Here is a 20,922-nt window from a genome sequence, read left to right as displayed (position 1 = left end):
TTCTCGTCTTTGATATTTCACTCTCTTACCCCCAACGCAATGTCCATGTAAACCATAAGCCAGACTGACTTGCTTTTCTCTGTAGGTCATCTTCCCTATTGAATACTAATGAATAATAATAACTAGCATTTGTGTAGTGCTTTAAAGCACTTTACAAATATTATTTTATTTGATCCTCAGAACAGTCCTGGGTGCGAGGTAGTTGCTGTTCCTACCTGAATTTTACAGATGGGGATACTCAAGCGGGCAAAGGTTAAGTGATTTATGCAGGGACACACAGCTAGTAAGTTTCTGAGGTAGTATTTGAGCTGAGGTTTGCTTGACTCCAGGCCCAGAACTCAAAGAAGATCCACTGTGCCACCGAACTGCCTAATTATAATTGTATTTATAATAACGATTATGAACAGAAGCAGAGTCTTGCATTTACAAGACTCTTAATAAATATTTGTGTAATGAAGGAAATGGGTGTATGATTAAAAAAGTATTGCCCCAGCAAATAGTAGTTTCTTATGATGTTCGGAGAATCTGAAATAAAGAATATCATTCTACATTACAAAGAAAGGATATGAAATTGACAAAGGAGTGACTAATCTTAACTATCAATTGTGAGAGAGTATGGAATGAAACCTGGACTCTTAACTGATTCTCCTTTGCAATTCTTTAGAAAAGTACTCTCCTTAAGAGGGTTTGCAATCAGCTTCCTGTTTAGAGCTAAAGTCTCCTTTGATCTGTCTCTATGTAGTCTTTTTTTTAATTAATCAGACAACTAAAATTGTATTCATCCCTAAGGCATTGGGATATCATAAGAGAAAATTATATCTATGTTAATAAATAATGAGAAATTATGATAGGCTTATCAGAAGGAATATTTACTTTAATACTTGAAGTGTCTATTATTTTGTTGATGAGGGCAAGCTGCCCACTACTGACTCAGATCATAATCTCTCAACAATTAGTTTCCTATTAGCCTGGTTTGAAAACAACTTCTCTGAAAACTGTTCGTTTCTATGTAATGCTTTTAGTACCCCAATTAATCCATTACTCGTAACTCCAAAACATCTCATTATCAGAGGCAATATTGTAAACATAATTATTCTCATGTAGAATCTCACTTCCTTTAGGACTGCTTCTTTGTATCCCCAATGCCTAGCATGGTGTGTGGTACATATACAAGACATAGTGATGGTTGATTAATTGTTGGATACAAGAGATGAGTTTCTTGAATTTAGGAGTGGTCCCTGGGCAACAGATCTATCATTGGACCACTCCAGTCAAGTCCTTGATATTTCATTGTAACGTGGAGGTGATCTTGCTCTTCCCCATAAATCTTATGCTACACCCATCCCCTGCAAATGAATTTGTCTTAAGTGTTAACATTTCTAGTTGCGACTGTGGGTGTTTTCAAGTACCTTGTGAACTGAGAAAAAATAGGCCTTGAAAGGCACTGATAGACAATAGAAGATATATCTTCCCCAGGAATAAGTAGCATATAATGTGACTGATGGACACAAAGTGAATTATGTCTTGTTAGAGAATAAGATTTGTGGTATAAGAGGGACATTTGAGCTGTAGATATCTAGAAGCAGATGCCCTAGGGTAGGGGAGATAAGGGACTCATTGCTAAAGAAAAAGGAGAGTCTGGTGATAATGTTTAATATAAAATTTTGGAATAATCTCTTTGTTCTCTCTGAAGTAAACTCAGAGAGTGCCTCTTCCTATGTCAGCAAAAGCCAGCCAAGGCCGACTCTACACTCCTTAAGGAGACCTTTAACCTAAGACACTATATCTTGAATAATGAGGCTTTCCTTTGTATCTTATTATCTATAGACATACACTATGTTATGGCATATTAATGGTAAAGAAAATATAGACATCTTAGGTCGTAATTTCTATTGAACTTTGTTTAGCCTTTTCCTATGTCAGTTATCTGTTTAGGGCAGGAAGCCTGCCACTCACTAGTGGTGGGATTTCCTTCTTTGTCACCGAGACATATGTTTACCCAGCTGGAATCGCAAGGCATGACCAACATTACTTTGTTAATTGTCTTGTCTTACTAAATTTATGATTTGTTCAACTAGGAGAGTTCCTTTCTCACAGCAAAATGTATATAAGCCGGAAGATTTCTGCACTGGGTAGCCAGAACATTTCTGGCTCCATAATGCATTATGTTACCGTTGTCTTTAATAGGGAATTAATTAATTAATTAAATTATAAAATGTATGCATTTAGCCTATTGCCTTTTCTTTCAAAGTTTTCAGGTCAACACTGGGAACCTAGAATCTCCCAGGTGAGACTGAACCAAGGACTAAATGTAAAATATACCAAATTATGTGGAGTTTTACATTTCTTAAAAAACAGGCAAAAAGCGTTATACCAAGAAACAGTTACAATCTTATGGCCTAAAGTGTCCCTAACTATACCTCCTAACTTCAGTCATATGTTTATTTTTTATTACAACACTCAACTGAAAGTAGTCATTATTGTCATATTAATTTTACTTGTTTGCAAACTAGTGCAAAATAAAATTGGCTGTGATAATGTGGAATCAAAAGACATATTGAGTTGTGGATCCATTGCCATCCCGCGAATGAAGTTAGGATGAACTCAAGGACTGTTAATCGTTATGACTTTTGATCTTAACAAGCTCCTGGTTCCTTCTATTGACATTTATGTCAGAGTGAAGACTGGCTTCATCTCTTTCATTTTGTTTTCTTTTTCAAATTCTCTGAGCTTGAGAATGAAATTTTTTTGGAATCAAGAACACTGCCCTTTCTTTTTAACCTTAGACTGGATCCATTTAAAAAAAAATTTTTTATTCTGTTTTCAAAGGACACTATGTTTATCTATGGTAGGACATTGTAAGTATGTATGTATGGTAGAATTCAGCATGTTTCTGTCACTGACTTAAGCCAATATTCCCTTAAAATAATTCAGAGAACAAAAGAAGATAGGACATATTGTTAACAAGAGCTGTGTAGCATTCAATAAATATGGGTGTGAACTTCCTTCGATTTAACCAAAAGGAACACTTGGGAAATAATTTAAATGAGGAAATGATACTCCATACTAGCTTTTTATTCCATTGTATCTCATTTGTATTAGTTGTTTACATATAATCTACCCTTATTAGCCTGTTAGCCCCTTGAGAGCAGAAGCTATCTTTTTGCCTTTCTTTTTATCTCAGTGCTTAGCCCCTTACCTAGGGTATAGTATATGCTTAATAGAGCATTTTACTGACTAACTGACTTTTTCTCAGGTAACCATCTTAATCAAAACACAAGCGTTTATTAAATGAATAGCACATGTCAGGTATTGTGCTTGGCACTGGGGGTACAAATACAAACGCCAAAATAGTCCCTCCCTTTGGTACCTTACGGTCTGTCTAGGGAGACAATGTGTGTATGTGTACATATATATATATAAAAATATCAGAGATCCCAAAGGCTATTGGTATGGGACTTTCTCCTCAATGGTGAAAATAAATGCCTATACCTATGTGAGGGGAGAGACAGAGTTGGGGAGAAGGGCAGAGAGGAGAGCTCTAATCTCTTCAGACAATTTTGACTTCCAGAGAGAGAAAATGAAAGAGGTCAAATATAATTTAGATTACTGAAGAAAAAGACTCTGGGAGGAAGCCAATTTAAGAGGAATTGATAGACTCCATCATATCCCTATCCCCAGCTTTCTACAGTAGAAACTTTGAGGAACTTTCTCTTGGGTGAGATCTTTGTCTCTCTCTCTTGGTTGAGTTGTGTTACCCTGCATGTAGTGGAAAAGATCCTTCACTCTATATTGTCTGATATCCATTCTCCTAAGTATATGTTCTCGTTTTCTTTTTCTTTAATAAAGTGTATGTTCCCTTGTTTCTTTTTCTTTAATCTCCCCTCGTCCACTCAGTAGAACTGGATAAATGAATTTCTTTGCTAATTTCTATTTGTGTTCATTTCAGAACTGATATTTGGTAGGAAGGACTCAAGCCTTGGATTTAAACTTGGGGTCCTGATTCCCCCAATGAAGAAGCAGCAGTCAAAAATTAAATTGAAACCAAAAATCACATCGCTTAGACTAACAACATTTAATGAGGCATATATAATTCTAACCATGGATCCCCCCAGAACCTCTTATTTTTTTTCGGAGATCAGAGCTTCTGGCCCCAACATCCTACTTCCTGCTCTGGCAGGAATTAAAGTCTACCTTGGTGAAGAGTAGGTGGAGAAGAAGTCAGAGATTACTGTTCTGCCTTCCTTTAAGGACATAGTGACATCCCCATGGTACCTGTGTAGGACATCCTTCCCTGCATGTATATAAGTATATACAGTTCTCAAGAATCTACAGGTGCATACTTCTAAGATCCCTGGATTTGGTCATTGTAAGATTCAACAGTTTAAGAAGTCTAAGCATCTAAAATCTGAATTCCAATATTCTGCAGCAGGTCTGCACAACATACAGCCCTTGGACCATTTGTGGCCCACCAAGGGATGAGAACTGTAGAATTCTTTTGGAATCTGAGCATCTGAGAATCTCTAAATCTGATTGTAGACCATTAGAATCAGATTTTTAAGTATCTTTAGATCCTTTGGTTTCCTTCAACCTTCTTTCCATTGATGAAAGTTCCTCAGTACCTAGAAGCTGTAGTCCTGACTATAATATACTCCAAACCTTACCTGCCCATGTGCTCACTCTTTTCTGATTCAAACCACAAATTAAATTAGTTCAACAGGTCCTTAAGGAGCAGCTATTGTATTTCCATCCACTAAGCTTTGGGGTATGAGGAGATAAAGAATTAAGATATGATCCCTGCCTTCCAGGGTTCCACAGTCTAGTTTGTAGGGACAGGACCAAGAATGCACCATCAGAAATGATAATAGCTTTGCAGAAGACTAATTTCCCTTTTCAAGAATGAAGGGCAAACACAACCTGTGAGTGAGTAGCAGCTCTTCCTCTCCCCGCCCTTATCCTCCCCTTCCCTCTTCTGGTATTCAGCCCAGGGGCAGGTAAACTCCATGGCCCAAAGCAGTCTTTTTTCCTTGTGGTTTACTGGCTACATTTGTTGCTTAAGGCTCAAGCCTTAAACTCAGTTCACTCTGGAGCTCATAGTTTGGACAACAAGTCCCCAGCCACCTAACACAGAGTGAAAGTAATGACTAAATAGTGATTGTTTCTCTTTTACCCAGCGACCTTGGGGGTCTTCCCCTTGCAGTGTGATTTTTTTATTTTATTTTATTAAAAGGGTCATTCCTTGAGTAACTTAAAAAAGCCTGTTCATTGAATGAGTGTATCTCACTCAAAGTGAGAATGTGAAAAAACCTTAGCCTGAAAGGGCCAAGGTCTCATATTGCATCCTGGGCCATCTCCAGTCATCCTGATGGATATCAGGTCACTGGGCCCAGATGGCTCAGGAAAAGAAAGTGACGTTGGTGACCTTGAACAGTCTTCCCTCACTCAAATCAAAGTCAACTGAAAGTCACGTCATCATCTTGATGCCATGGTCCTCTTTGAGAATGAAGGACAAACACACATACAACACACACACACACACACACACACACACACACACACACACACACACACACACACATATATATATATAAGTCTATCCAAAGAGCTGGAGAGGAAGTGTCAAATAATTGATAGAGGAGCAGATCTGGATACCCGAAAGACCTGGGTTCAAGTACTGCCTATGCCACTTGCTGGCTGTATCACTCTGGGCAAGGCTCTTAGCCTCTCAGTGATTCAGGCAACTTTCTAAGACTTTAAATTGCAGAGAAGGTGTTTTTAAGAAATTTCTTGTTTAGACTTTCCTAGAAAGAAGGAAGGAAAATGAAGGAAGAAAAAGAAAAGGAAGAAAAAGGAAGGCAAAGTAGGGGAATGGAGAGCAGGAAGACCTTGAAAACAAGGTGGTACTTGAGCTAGAAACTACATATTGGGAGAGTTGGAGATGAGGAGGGAGGACATAGGGGACAGCCAATGCAAAGGGTATAGAGATGGGAGAGAGTTTGTAATGAAGAACAGAAAATTGACTAGACTGTAGTGTGCCTAATATACAAAAAGGCTGGAAAAGTGGGTTGCAACTAGATTGTGAAAGAAAGCAGGAATTTATATTTAAACCTAGGGACAATAGGGAGCTATAGGTGGTACAATGGACAAAGTTCTGGGCCTTGAGTCAGGAAAACCAGATCAAGCCTCCGACACTAGCTATGTGATTCTGGGTCAGTCGTTTTACCTCATCTGCTTCCATTACCTCAACTATAGAATGCGGATCATAATAGTAGCTACTTGTCAGCTACTTCTGAGGATTAAAAGAAATATTTGGAAACTACTTAGGACAGTACCTGGCACATAACAGGCATTTAATAAATGTATATTTCTTTCCTTCCTTCCTTCCTTCCTTCCTTCCTTCCTTCCTTCCTTCCTTCCTTCCTTCCTTCCTTCCTTCCTTTCTTCCTTCCTTCCTTCTTTCCTTCCTTCCTTCCTTTCTTCTCTTCTGTCTATTTATCCTTCTCCCCAGTACTTAGTATAGTTCACTCAGTTCAGTCAGCACAGACCAGCTCTACCCAATTGCTCAATTTTTAGTTTGAGCTTTTGCACCTTAGAAATAGGCAAAGACTACAATCAGAACTTGATTTATTATTTTATTGACTGACTTGATTTAAGAAACTAATAGAAAAAATGTAAATAATAATACAGATTAAACTTAAAATGGTGCCCTATATACACTCCCAGCCAATTGTTAAACATTTCTGTAATTGATTCTTTTTTTTAAAATTTATTTATTTGTAGATTTCGACATTCATTTCCACAAAATTTTGAGTTCCAATTTTTCTTCCCATCTCTTCCCTCCCCCTCCCCCATAACACCTTGCATTCTGATTACCCCTTCCCCCAACGTACCCTCTCTTCTATCATACCCCACCTTTCCTTATTCCCATCTTCTCTTTTGTCCTGTAGGGCAAGATAACTTTCTATACCCCATTATCTGTATTTCTATTTCCTAGTTGCAAGAACAATATTCAACAGAGTTGTTCCTAAAACTTTGAGTTCCAACTTCTCCCCATCCCTCCCTCCCCACCCAATCCCTTTGGGAAGACAGGCAATTCAATATAGGCCATATCTGTGTAGTTTTGCAAATGACTTCCATAATAGTCATGTTGTGTAAGACTAACTATAATTCCCTCCATCCTATCCTGCCCCCCATTGCTTCTATTCTCTCTTTGGATCCTGTCCCTCCCCAAGACTGTTGACTTCAAATTGCTCCCTCCTCCCACTGCCCTCCCTTCCATCATCCTCCCCTACCCTGCTTATCCCCTTCTCCTCCACTTTCCTGTATTGTAAGATAGGTTTTCATACCAAAATGAGTGTGCATTTTATTCCTTCCTTTAGTCAGATGTGATGAGAATAAGCTTCATTTTTTTGTCTTACCTCCCCTCTTTTTCCCTCCACTGAAAAGTCTTTTATTTGCCTCTTCTATGAGAGATAACCTGCCCCATTCCATTTCTCCCTTTCTCCTCCCAATATATTTCTCTCACTGCTTAATTTCATTTTTTTAAGATATGATCCCATCCTATTCAATTCACCCTGTGCTGTGTGTGTGTGTGTGTGTGTGTGTGTGTGTGTGTGTGTGTGTGTGTAATCCCACCAAATACTTAGATACTGAAAAAAGTTTCAAGAGTTATAAATATTGTCTTTCCATGTAGGAATGTAAACAGTTCAACTTTAAGAAGTCCCTTATGATTTCTCTTTGCTGTTTACCCTTTCATGCTTCTCTTGATTCTTGTGTTTGAAGGTCAAATTTTCTTTTCAGCTCTGGTCTTTTCATCAAGAATGCTTGAAAGTCCTCAATTTCATTGAAAGACCATTTTTACCCCTGAAGTATTACACTCAGTTTTGCTGGGTAGGTGATTCTTGGTTTTAGTCCTACTTCTTTTTACTTCGGGAATATCATATTCCACGCCTTTCAATCCCTTAATGTAGAAGCTGCTAGATCTTGTGTTATTCTGATTGTATTTCCACAATACTTGAATTGTTTCTTTCTAGCTGTTTGCATTATTTTCTCCTTGACCTGGGAACTCTGGAATTTGGCCACAATGTTCCTAGGAGTTTCTCTTTTTGGATCTCTTTCAGGCGGTGATCAGTGGATTCTTTCAACATTTATTTTGCCCTCTGGTTCTAGAATAACAAGGCAGTTTTCCTTGATACTTTCATGAAAGATAATGTGAAGGCTTCTTTTTTGATCATGGCTTTCAAGTAGTCCCATGATTTATAAATTGTCTCTCCTGGATCTATTTTCCAAGTGAGTTGTTTTTTCCAATGAGGTATTTCACATTATCTTCCATTTTTTCATTCTTTTGGTTTGGTTTTGTAATTTCTTGGTTTCTCATAAAGTCATTAGTCTCCATCTGTTCCATTCTAATTTTTAAAGAATTATTTTCTTCAGTGAGCTTTCGAACCTCCTTTTCCATTTGGCTAATTCTGCTTTTTAAAGCAGTCTTCTCCTCATTGGTTTTTTGAATCTCTTTTTGCCAATTCAGTTAGCCTATTTTTAAAGGTGTTATTTTCTTCAGCATTTTTTTGGGTCTCCTTTAGCATAGTGTTGACATGCTTTTCATGCTTTTCTTGCATCTCTCTCATTTCTCATCCCAGTTTTTCCTCCACCTCTCTAACTTGATTTTCAAAATCCTTTTTGAGCTCTTCCATGGCCTGAGCCCACTGAATATTTATTTTGGATGTTTGGGATACAGAAGCTTTGACTTTTATGTCTTTCCCTGATGGTAAGCATTGTTCTTCCTTATCCAAAAGGATGGGAGGAGATATCTGTTCACCAAGAAAGTAACCTTCTATGGCCTTATTTTTTCCCCTTTTTTGGGCATTTTCTCAACCAGTTACTTGACTTTTGGGTCCTTTGTCAAGAGTAGGATGTACTCTGGGGATCTGTAAGATATCAGTTCCTCCCAGCTGGCACAATCAAGCATGTACTGTTCTGGGCCCAGGGAAGGAATTTTGTGCTCAGAATCTTAGCAGAGTTTCCTCTCCACAGACACCTGACCTCCAGTTCCACCAAGCTAGCACTGGGGGGGGGGGGGGGGGGGGTGGGATTCAGTCAAGCTATGGGGGCAGGGCCACCATTCAGTGTGACCAGTTCCCTCGGTGCCCCCAGGGGTTTTTATTATCCAGCAATGGTCTCGGGCTATTGTAGAGGCTGCCTGAGAACTCCTGCCACCTGCCTGATGTGGCCTCTGAGGGCTGCTGACTAAAGCTGAAGCTATGGGAAGGCCCTTCTCCCTTCCTGGCCAGCTGAAAAAACCCCTGTCACTGACCTTTGGCGCCTATGAGTTGAGGGATCTGCAGACTCTCTGCTGCTGTGACTAGAGATTCCGCCCCCGAGAGCTGTTCACAAGCCATGTGCACGTGGCCAAGGCTGGGCTGGGCTCTGTGCTCTGCTCCGCATCTGGTGCAACTGACATTTCCTGTGGGCCTTTCACTTCACCTTGGGTTAGAAATCCCCTCCATTCTGTTGTTCTCCACTTCTGCTGCTCCAAAATTTGTTGAGAGTCCCTTTCCACAAGTATTTTATGGGCTGTGTGGGGAGACCCTGTGTATGTGTGTCTTTCTACTCTGCCATCTTGACTTTGCCTCTTACTTGTATTTCTTATTTTCCAGTTATATGCAATAATAATTCTCAACATTCATTTCTAGTACTTTGAATTCCAACATCTCTACTTCCCTCACTACTCATCCCCATTGAGAAGGCAAGCAATTCAATACAGGCTACATATGTGTCATTTTGCAAAAGATTTCCATAATAGTCATTTTATGTAAGAATAACTATATTGCCCTCCATCCTACCTTGTCCACCTCTTTTTTTCTATCCTCTCATTTGACCTTGTGCTTTCCCAAAAGTGTTTACTTCTAGTTACTCCCTTATCCCATTTGCCCTCCATCCTATCAACCCCCTCATCCCACTTGACTCTTCACCCCTACTTTCCTGTAGTGTAAGATAGATTTTCATACCAAATTGAGTGAGCATGTTATTCCCTCCTTAAGCCATATGTGAAGAGAGTAAGCTTCACTTTTCCCCTCTTACTTCCTCCCTTTTCTCCTCCATTGAACAAGTTTTTTCTTATCTCTTTTGTGAGTGATAACCTGCCCCATTCCATTTCTCCATTTCTCCTCCCAATATTTTCCCCTCTAACCCCTTAATTTAATTTAATTGTTTTATGGATATCATCCCTTCTGATTCAGCTTAGCCTGCACTCTCTGTCTATGTGTATATGTGTGTGTGTGTGTGTGTGTGTGTGTGTGTGTGTGTGTATAATTCTTCCTCCTACCCAAATACTAGAAAAGTCTCAAGAGTTAAAAATACTATCTTTCCATGTAGGATTGTAAACAGTTTAGCTTTGGAAAGTCCTTTATGATTTCTCTTTCCTGTTTACCTTTTCATGCTGCTTTTGATTCTTATGTTTGAAAGTCAAATTTTCTCTTCAGTACTGGTCTTTTCATCATGAATGCTTGAAAGTCCTCTATATCATTGAATGACCATTTATTCCCTTGAATTATTATACTCAGTTTTGCTGGGTAGGTGAGTCTTAGTTTTAATCCCAGTTCCTCTGACTTCTGAAATATCCTATTCCAAGCCCTTTGATCCCTTAATGTAGAAGCTGCCAGATCCTGTATTATCCTGATTGTATTTCCACAATAATCGAATTGTTTCTTTCTAACTGCTTGCAATATTTTCTCCTTGACCTGGGAACTCTGAAATTTGGCCTGAAATTGGAATATTCCCAGGAGTTTCTCTTTTTGGGTTTCTCTCAGGAGGTGATCAATGGATTCTTTCAATATTTATTTTGCCCTCTGGTTATAGAACATCAGGGCAGTTTTCCTTGATACTTTCATGAAAGATTATGTGAAGGCTTCTTTTTTGATCATGGCTTTCAGATAGTCCCATAATTTTTAAATTGTCTCTCCTGGATCTATTTTTTTTTTGTTTGTTTTTCCAATGAGATGTTTCACATTATCTTCTATTTTTTCGGTCTTTTGATTTTGTTTTTTAACCTCTTGGTTTATATCATTGTCATTAGCTTCCCTGAACTCCACTCTCTTTTTTAAAGAGCTATTTTGTTCAGTGACCTTTTGCACCTTCTTTTCCATTTGGCTAATTCTGCTTTTTAAAGCCTCCTTCTCCTCATTGGCTTTTTGGACCTCTTTTTCCAATTGAGTTAGCCTATTTTTAAAAGGTGTTATTTTCCTTAGCATTTTTTTTGGTTCTCCTTTAGCATGCTGCTGACTAGCTTTTCAAGGTCTTCTATGGCCTGAACCCATTTCATATTCATTTGCAGGTACTAGTACTTCCTCTGACAGTATGCCTTGTTCTTCCTCCTCTGAAAGGATAGATGGAGACATCTGTTCATCAAGACAGTAACCTTCTATGGTCTTATTTTTTTCCCTTTTTTGGGCATTTTCCCAGCCAGTTACTTGCCTTCTGAATCCTACGTCAAGAGGATAGTCCTAGTGCTCCTCCTTAACCCAGTACCATGCTCAAGGCTGAGATTCAGATCAGCTGCTCAATTCCCCCAGAGGCTTTAAGCTGAACTGCCTGGACAATGGACCCAGGCTGCTTCTGCAGCCAATGTAGGTGCCCACTGCCAGCTGCTGCTGTTGCTGCTGCTGCTGCTGCCACTGCCACCTCAGCCACCACCTGGGGCCAGTGTTGGGACAACTCTGTTCCCCTCTCACCCAGATGGGAAAGCTCTCCCCCACTGACCTTTGGAGCTTTCTTTGTTGGTTGTCGGTTGAGGGATCTGGGACCCTCCCTGCTGGGAATTCTGCCCTGGAGGTCTGTTTAGGTCCTGTCCCTCCCAGTGTCATGTGGAAAGGACTGGGCTCCACTACACTCAGCATCCTGTGAGATAGACCTTTCCTGTTGGCCTTCTAGGTTACCTTGGGCTGGAAACTTCATTCACTCTGTTGTTCTGTGGCTTCCTTCTGCTCTAGAATTTGTTGAGAGTCACTTTTTACAGGTATTTTGTGGGCTGTGGGGGAAGCACTAGGGTATATGGGTCTTTCTAGTCTGCCATCTTGTCTCTGTCCCCCTGTGTAACTGATTCTTTTTTTTTTTTGTATTATTTTATTCAAAGTTCTCAGAGGCTCTTTATTTTTTCTTCTCAATATCTTGCTCTCCAGCCTCCTTGGCTCACTTTGCCCAGATTCCAAAGACACGGGCATTGGCATGGGCCATTCGAAGAGTAGTGAATGCCTTGAAATTCTTCTTGTCTTCAGGAATGACATGACCTTTCTCTTTCTTGTTGACATTTCTGATGGGCATAACTGGGCCTGTAAGCTGGGTTGCCAACTTGAGCTCTTCAGCAGAGCTATCTCCCTTCTTGGGTGCAGATGGTTTCCTTGAGAAGAGTATCAGTTTGAAACAATATTCTTTCAGCTGCTGCACATTTACCTGGAGAGACTCTGTAGACTTATTTTGGTGACAAGGGTCCATGGAGATACCAATGGTCTGTGCCACTTTTTTATGTATACCAGCCACCTGAAACTCTTCCAAGCTGAATCCTCCACCAGCATGTACTTTGGTGTGGTATGGCACAGTAGGGCACCTCACGATGGGCCAAATAGGACCAGATGCAGGGCGAGGAGCAATTCAATGGGCTTTTGCTTGATGAGACTTTTGCCTTCTGACCTTCCTGGCTAGCTGGTTAAACCATGTAGCAACTCATCTTTGCCAGTCTTCGTGGAAATGGGGCTTCAGAACCATGCCATTTTGGCTGGGTGCCATGGCTGCTTAGAGCCCTCCTCATGGGCACCTGAGACCATTGGAAAGGTGTAATTGATTCTTAATAAATATTTTATGAATGTTGTTGCACTCATTAGCAATCACCTACCCTTGCTATTGTGTATACACAGACAAAAAGGCTTCTATAGTTTCTTTAGTGTGTGGTCTCTAGAATCAGAGGAGGTAATAGAGAACTCACTGAATCAGTCTTGGCAGCAATGATTTGTAAGTACTTTATTTCTATGATAGTTATTTTAAAAGTAATCTTGCAGCATTGTGCCAGAGAGAGCTCAAATTGGAATGAGGGCCAATTATTAAATTTTCCGTTGGAAATTGGCAAACACTATGAGTCAGGGCTTAATTTATTGTTTTGCTGACTTTCTGTACTTAAAGTGATGGATAAAATGGTCATAATGTAAATTAAACTTAAAAGTGCATTGTGCATACTTTTTGGGGGAGACTCAGTTGTTAACCATTTGTCAGCACACCTCTTTTTATTTTAAATAAAATGATTTTATTGCACTCAGTACTGTCCTGAGTAGACACTACTCTTTAGTAGCTATAGTTGCTAAGGGAAGAAATTATTAAATGTATTTTAAAAAAAAATATGCAAGACAACTTTTCTATACTATCTAACAGGTTCAAACAAATATCTAGAAAAATATAGTGTTCTTTATTTTCAGGGTTTTCATTCATTGTTTTTGTTGCATTTACTGATCTTTCTCCTTCAGGTAGTATAATTAAGCTTCATCAGAATGGTATATAGACTTAGCTGGCCAAAAATATGCTCTCCTTTGGCTGCCATAAGTTGGCAATGAACTTCTCTAGGGGATACTTTTGTTTTATTTTTGTATTTAAATAGCAAATTGGTGCACACTTTGATTGGGATCATGTTTCTAGGAAAGTAGACATTTTTAACTAATAGCACTCCAAGTCCTGGGCATTCATAGAGGATTCACCTGACATTGTTTTTGCATATGTAATATTGTATTATTAATAAAACGTGCAATGAATAACACATATATCCATTGATGTCCTGTTACAATTCTTCATTATGGAGTGGAGGATCCCCTGGACTACTGAAGGCTAGAAGGACAGTGCAAAAGGCCTGGAACACTGGAAAGCCTTTTACTATGGGCTCAGTTATTTCCATGTGCCTTTCATCTGAACATCATCGTGGTTATGGTCAGTAAAAAGCCAGAGCCAGAGGCATAAGAGGGAACACAGTGCAATGCAGTAAAAAGAACTGATCTGGATTTAGAGGACCTGGGTTCAAATTCTACCTTTGCTACCCTCTCTCTTTTTCCCTCCTCTGACATACATGCATATGTGTGTGTGTTTGTGTGTGTAAAACGTTTATTTATTTATTTTTTTAATTTAATTGATTTATTTGTTTTCAGTTTTCTTTAAAATGATCTTTAAAATGAAAAGGTTGGATTAAGTGACTTCTAAGATTCCTACTTAGCTCCATATCTGTAATTTGTAATTCTACAAACTCAGTTTACTTTTGTGGGACCAGATTACCTCTAAGTTTCTGTCTAGCATTGAATCTAAGTTTTATTTTGCTTTGTTTGTTTTTTGGACAAAGCTACTTCTGGAAATGATACAAGATGCGGAAGGGATGGAATCTGTGTGTGAAGAAAGTTCCTGCTGCAATGAAATCAGAGATCCTTGAAGTATTGTTGAAGTAAGATTCATGTAACAATAATTAACCTTTAAGCTTCTTTTTTAAATTAAAAAAAAATCCAACCTTTTTGTTTATATGTATAAGGATTATCACTTCCTTTTAGGAAACTGGAGCATGTTGCTGACTTAAATTTGGCCCATCATTTACAATAAGCCCTGAATCTCTTTCCCCATATGTCAATGCATGCTACCCACACATTTCCTATTTAGAGTTATACAGTTTGCTTTTCCTTCCAAAGTTACTTCCTCTACACTTTTCTTTTCAAACTTTGTTCAGTATATTCTCAAATATTTCTTCAATTCAGTTTGGTTATATGACATTATAAGCCCATTTTCCTTTCCTTACTTAGAAATAACTTTTTGATAGGGATCATAGTTCTTACCATAACGGAAATTTCATTTTTTAAAAATTACATGTATAGTATGTGTGGAATCGATGTAAGATTGCATGCCATCTCAGGAAGGGAAGGGAGAAGGAGGGGGAGAAAATTTAAGACTTATGGAAGTAATTGTTGAAAACTGAAAACAAATAAATCAATTAAATTAAAAAATAAATAAAATTACATATATACAGTGTAACATCTTATACTGTAGAGTTATATTTATTTAGATTTGCATATGATTATAATCTTCTTATTATGCTTTTAAAACATGTCTGAAGCCAACATGGTTCCTTGCCCATAGTGTATGCTCAAACGCATCTTGATGGACTAATTTCAGGGAAATATATATCACTTTAAAATGTTAACCTATAAATTTCAAAAATTTAAATTCTTAGTAAATCACAGTTACCAATATGGAGAAAAATATTTTACATGATATAAAGCAAGGATTATGTGTACTCATTCACATGATATAAACATGTCCTACAAAATGCCACTCTACAAACTCTATCTTTGAAGGAGAGTTTGAAATAGATTTCTTTGTATGAGCGTATAATTTCAGTTAGCCTTTAAAAAAAAATCAGCAATCAGGATAATCATTCGCAATATTCAATTACAAATTTTACCTTTCTTGGCCTCAGTTTCCCCACATGTAAAATTAAGGGTTGTTTTATGTTTCATTCTAGTCAGAAAATACTGATTCCATATTAGATCTGAAAATACTTTCCAACAGATTTTAATGGAATGAGGATAAGAGAGAGAAGTATTTCCCCTAGTAACCACCAGATGGCCATATGTATCCTTTTTCATTTTAGAACTATCTACTAAAGGGACACATTTTAATTCCTTCAACAGTATTCATGAGGTTCTGAAAGATTTTATGTAGCCACACCTTTGGAAACTGCTCCAAGGTAATGAATTTTAAGGTAAGGCCAATTTGGTATGAAAAAGTGCAATAGTTATACACCCTCAACATACCCTGTGTTTTGTATGATATTTTATGGAATCACTTTGGAGAAAATCAGGACCAGATTCCTTCATTTTGCGCTGAGGAAATGAAGGTTCATCAAAAACTGTTTCTTATTTAGGCTGCATTTCTATGGGTGAAGTGAAATGTTAAGAAGAGATTGAGATAATTGTGATGGAATTGGGCTAAAGAGATAGAAGGAGGCCTGGAGGAAGAAGGGAATAGTCTGTTGTTAAAGAAAAAGGAGAAATCCTTGTTTTGAATTATCATGACAAGTGTACCTGCATTAATCAGATCCTTTAAAAATTGTTTTATTTTTCATTTTATCCACTTGACTTTTTTTTTTCTATTGATAAAGCTATAGTGAAAAGAAGCAAAAATAAAAGCAAGACTGGGAAAATTTTCATTATTAAACATTTTGGCAGGTACTACAACAGAATATAATTTTCTATGAAGAAAAATCTATGATGTTATTATCAAGTGATTTATTGTTAAATGAGAAGTGTAGTAAAATAAGAGCACTGAAACTCTGTCTGGAATATGTATCATAAAAAGAGTCATTCCCCCATATGCCCATGTATTTTGTTTCAAAATTAAGGGCATTGTTAACTGAATCTAGTGCTTGTTGCAATGACATATACTGAATAATGTAATCAGTTTATATAACTTACCTGTCAAAATCAAAATTGATTTTAATTGGAACTATTATTTTCAAAGAAGAATGCATTTGATTAGATGATTTTTCTGATTTTATTTTTAATTTAATGAGTGTGTATTCAGTGAGGTTTTTTTCCCATTGAGATGGTTTTGAATGGACTTTCAAATCATTAGTAAATTAGAACAATATAAGTTTTATCCAGTGATCCTTGATTCAACATCTTTTATGTGAAATATCAACTAGATAAGGGTCTTTGTAAGACCTTGGACTTTCATAAGTAAGGAGTAAATGCTTCTATTTCTAGAGTATAAAACGGCTACCTGGTAATAATACCTAATATCTTCTTAGGGAGCTATGAGATCTTGGTTAAGTCAGACAAATGTAGGCAACACCTTCAAGTGTGATGTGGTAACAATGTCCTTGTATGAAGTCTACACTTAACGATAAACAGTTTTTTTGTTCCTAGATTGTCATTCAGACTGTCAAAAGTTTCCAAGTTGATTCCCCAATTGATAAATGGGCAAAGGATATGAACAGGCAGTTTTCAGAGGAAGAAACTGAAGATATCTATAGTCATATAAAAAATGCTCTAAATCACTATTGATTAGAGAGATACAAATCAAAACAACTCTGAGGTACCACATTATACCTGTCAGATTGGCTAACATGACAAAACAGGAAGATGATGAACGTTGGAGAAGATGTGGGAGGTGGAACTATGAGCTCATCCAACCATTCTGGGGAGCAATTTGGAACTATGCCCAAAGGGCTACAAAAATGTGCATATCTTTTGACCCAGCAATATTGCTTCTAGGATTCTATCCCTAAGAGATCATAAAAATGAGAAAGGGTTCCACATGTACAAAAATATTTATAGCAGCTCTTTTATGGTGTTCAAAAACAGGAAATCAAGAGGATGTCCGTCAATTGGGGAATGGCTGAATAAATTGTGGTATATGAATGTAATGGAATACTATTGTACTACAAGAAATGATGAACAGGAGGACTTCAGAGAGGCCTGGAAAGACTTCTATGATCTGATGCTGAGTGAAAGGAGCAGAACCAGGAGAACTTTGCACACAGCAACAACCACAGTGTACAAGAAATTTTTCTGGTAGACTTAGAACTTCATTGCAATGGAAGGACTTAAAAAATTCCCAATGGTCTCTTAAGGCAAAATTCCTTTCCTTCTCACCTTGAACTTCTCTTGTATGCTTATTATAGTCTTCACTATGCTTATTGTATAATATATTATTTTTCTGCTTGTCATTCATTTCAACAAATGTGCAATGTTCCTTCTGGATTAGAAACTCCATGAAGGAAGAAATATATCTTATTTAGAGTTTATTTTTCCTAGCACCCAATATGGTGGTTTACAGATATGATATAATAAATTGTTGGTAAATAAATCAATTAAAATGTACCTTATCAGTTTTATACAGTGTAATTTTCAACACCTCTTTGAGTAATATTGAGGAGAACCATAATAATATCTTTATTATCACTCAGCTATCAGGGAAAATTTTGGATATCCAGCCATGCTTCATTGTGTTCCTAATGTAGAGCTAATGTTTTACTTTATTGTTACATTTTTCTGTAGAGAGATTAAGCTATTTTTGTTTTTAAGGATAGTTGTGTTTTAATTACTTCTTTAATTCTGTTGTATTAATATTTTAACTATTTGCTATATTCCGGATTCCCTAAACCTGAAGATACAAAATTATCTTGTGAAACACACACACACACACACACACACACACACACACACACACATGTTTCCAGGTTATTCTTTTTCCCTGAGAAGAATGATGGTTTTCTAGATCCTAAAATCTAGAGAGTTGTGTGAGAGAAAGAAGTTCTATATCTAAGTTCTGAATTTAATGAACATAAAAGGAGATTTCCATGTACAAAGTAGAACAGAAAAAGAGGATCACATGTGAATATGTGAAATTGTGAATCTCTATTACGTAGTCTGTTGTAATACTCAAACACATATCTAACATATTACTTTCAAATCTATATTGTCTATGTTTCCCTTTGAACTCCTTTTCTGAGTATTTAAAATACTTCAATGACTTTCTGTCTCTTCTTCTCCCCACCCCATTACACTATTGAATTATTGCTAGCTCCCTTTCTAACTGCCTCTCTGAACAAAAACCACAGTCTTTGGGCCAAATAAGCATAGTCAAGAAAAAGAAATCCCTACATTTGCCAGGTCCAAATGAGTAAGTGTCTGTGTGTGTGTATGTGTGTGTGTGTGTGTGTGTGTGTGTGTATGTGAATCTGTATCTTGAGTCTGTCAACCATCTGTCAGGAGTTGAATAGTGTGCATCATCCTTGTTCCTCTGGAGTTCAGAGAGTAGCCCATCTTCACTAGTCACAGTCTCACAGGTGAGATTACAAATGCTAGGAAGTAGAGATAACCTCTCATGTTATTTTAAGTACTCTGTGTAGAACTATCAGAAAAGAGTGGTAGAAAGAAATAATTCCCCAGAGCACACAATGAAAGATATATCTATCTAGGGTCAGCATGGTACAGGGGAAAGAGAGATGGACTTAGGAGTCAGAGAATTTGGGTTCAAATCTACTATCTGCCATTAACTAGACCACACATGCTTGCACCTATATTCCCTTAGGCAAGTAATTTAACCTCTCTAGGCCTCCATTTGAATGGATTAGATGGTGTATAATGTCTTTCCAGCTCTAAATGTATTTTCCTAAAGCTGACAGAGATTGCCTCAGTAGATAGTGGTTCTCTATCACTGGAGATTTTTAAGCAGAGCCTGAATGACTATATAGGAAGTATTGTAATGAGGATTCTGGTTCAGGTAAGGGATAGACTAACTGGCTTTTGAGGTATCTTAAAACCTTGATATTTGGTGACACTCTCTGGCCTGGATTTGAATCTCGTCTTTGACACATACTACTTGGGTAACATTGAGCAAGTCACTTTATAAAATGAAAAGGTAGATTAGATGACTTTTATGGTTTCTTTCTAACCTAAAATCTATGATCCTCTTTAATAAAGGAGACTTCAACAAATAGAAAAAAAGTGGATTTAAAATTGTCATTGTTTCACTATTAAGAGAAGAAATTAGAGTAGCATGATTTAAAATCACACACACACACACACACACACACACACACACACACACACACACACACACAGAGGATCAAGTCAAAACAAAGCAACCTCTCCCCCAATATGGTCTAACCTCCTCCGGGGTGTTTTAGCAAGTCCTTAAGACATTAATAAAGCACACTCAGTCTTCTAGTTTAGGGTTTATTTTTTCTTGGTGTTACTGAACTCAAGGAAATCCCCAGGGATAGAAACTGGTTGTGTTCCTCTTGCTGCTTCTTTTATAATCAGGACATGAAGCCTCATAAAGTGCCATGACTTTGACCTCATACTGGCCAGCAGCTTGGTGGCTCCAATTAAACAGTGAATGTTCCTGAAGTCTTGCAGAATAAAGCTCTTTTATAACAAATAACCTTTTGATGGAGAAACCACACTATTTGTTCACCAAAAAGTAATTTTAAGGCTTATTTTGAGCTGATGCCAGGGTACATAGAAGCAGAATCATCTTGCCCTTCTTTTCTCTTTACCAGTGAATCAAAGGAAATATATTTCAATCAGCTTTTACAAATATTCACCTATAAGTTTAGTGTGGACTTTAGGGACAAACACCCTTTCAGTGACATTTCAAAAACAGAAATGAAAATTTTGGATGGAGGTTTATGTGATGACTATATTTTAACAATTTGTATGGAAGAAACTTTGCCACAAGAGGAGCCAAATTTAATATTAGAGAGTTCCAAAGGCTTGTCAACAGTTCATTTAAGGAAACATTAAGGCAACATCTCACTTTTGAAATGTAATTTTGACCTGTTTTATAAAAGTTGGAAAGTCACAGTAATTATAGTTCATGGTCAAAGAGAAACTACTGGGAATGTGAGCTTATCACCATAGTTTAAAATATGGATGGTACTGCATAAAATATGTTACAAAGGGTCCTTTAGTTCCCTATTCACTTCAACAGACATCCATAAAGCACCTACTGTGTACAAGGTACTGTGTTGGGTATGTGTGTTTGAGGAGATTTCAATCTAACAAAATAAAAGCAGCTACATTTATGTAGCACTTTACGATTTTACCTTGTGCTTTCTTACAGCCCCATGAGGTAGGTTGTACAAGTAATTATCATTCCCGTTCTGCACATGAGGAAACTGAGACTTTGACAGGACAAGTGACTTGTTCATGTTCATATGGGCAATGGAGTTGTTTTTTAGCTCTGGATCTCTGGATTTGAAGCCCATTTCTTTTACCATTAAGCAAACTGCCTTCCCAGTGTAGGGTTGAAGAGCCTCAAGGAAGGGAATAAAAAATGTCTGCACATAATTCTAGGCAAAACATGAGAAATGAAAAGGAAGGGTCCAAAGTGAATTTTGAA

The 20,922-nt window shown here is 37.6% G+C and overlaps 1 pseudogene; it reads right to left on the bottom strand.

Moving 5' to 3' along the window:
* Positions 1 to 12,144: 12,144 nt before the first annotated feature.
* Positions 12,145 to 12,780, bottom strand: LOC140498437 (large ribosomal subunit protein eL13 pseudogene; annotated as a pseudogene).
* Positions 12,781 to 20,922: the final 8,142 nt, after the last annotated feature.

This window comes from Notamacropus eugenii, chromosome 4 (assembly GCF_028372415.1).
Source record: "Notamacropus eugenii isolate mMacEug1 chromosome 4, mMacEug1.pri_v2, whole genome shotgun sequence".
Taxonomy (NCBI): domain Eukaryota; kingdom Metazoa; phylum Chordata; class Mammalia; order Diprotodontia; family Macropodidae; genus Notamacropus; species Notamacropus eugenii.
The sequence above is the reverse complement of the archived record's forward strand: the minus strand, read 5'-3'. Positions and strand labels throughout refer to the sequence as shown.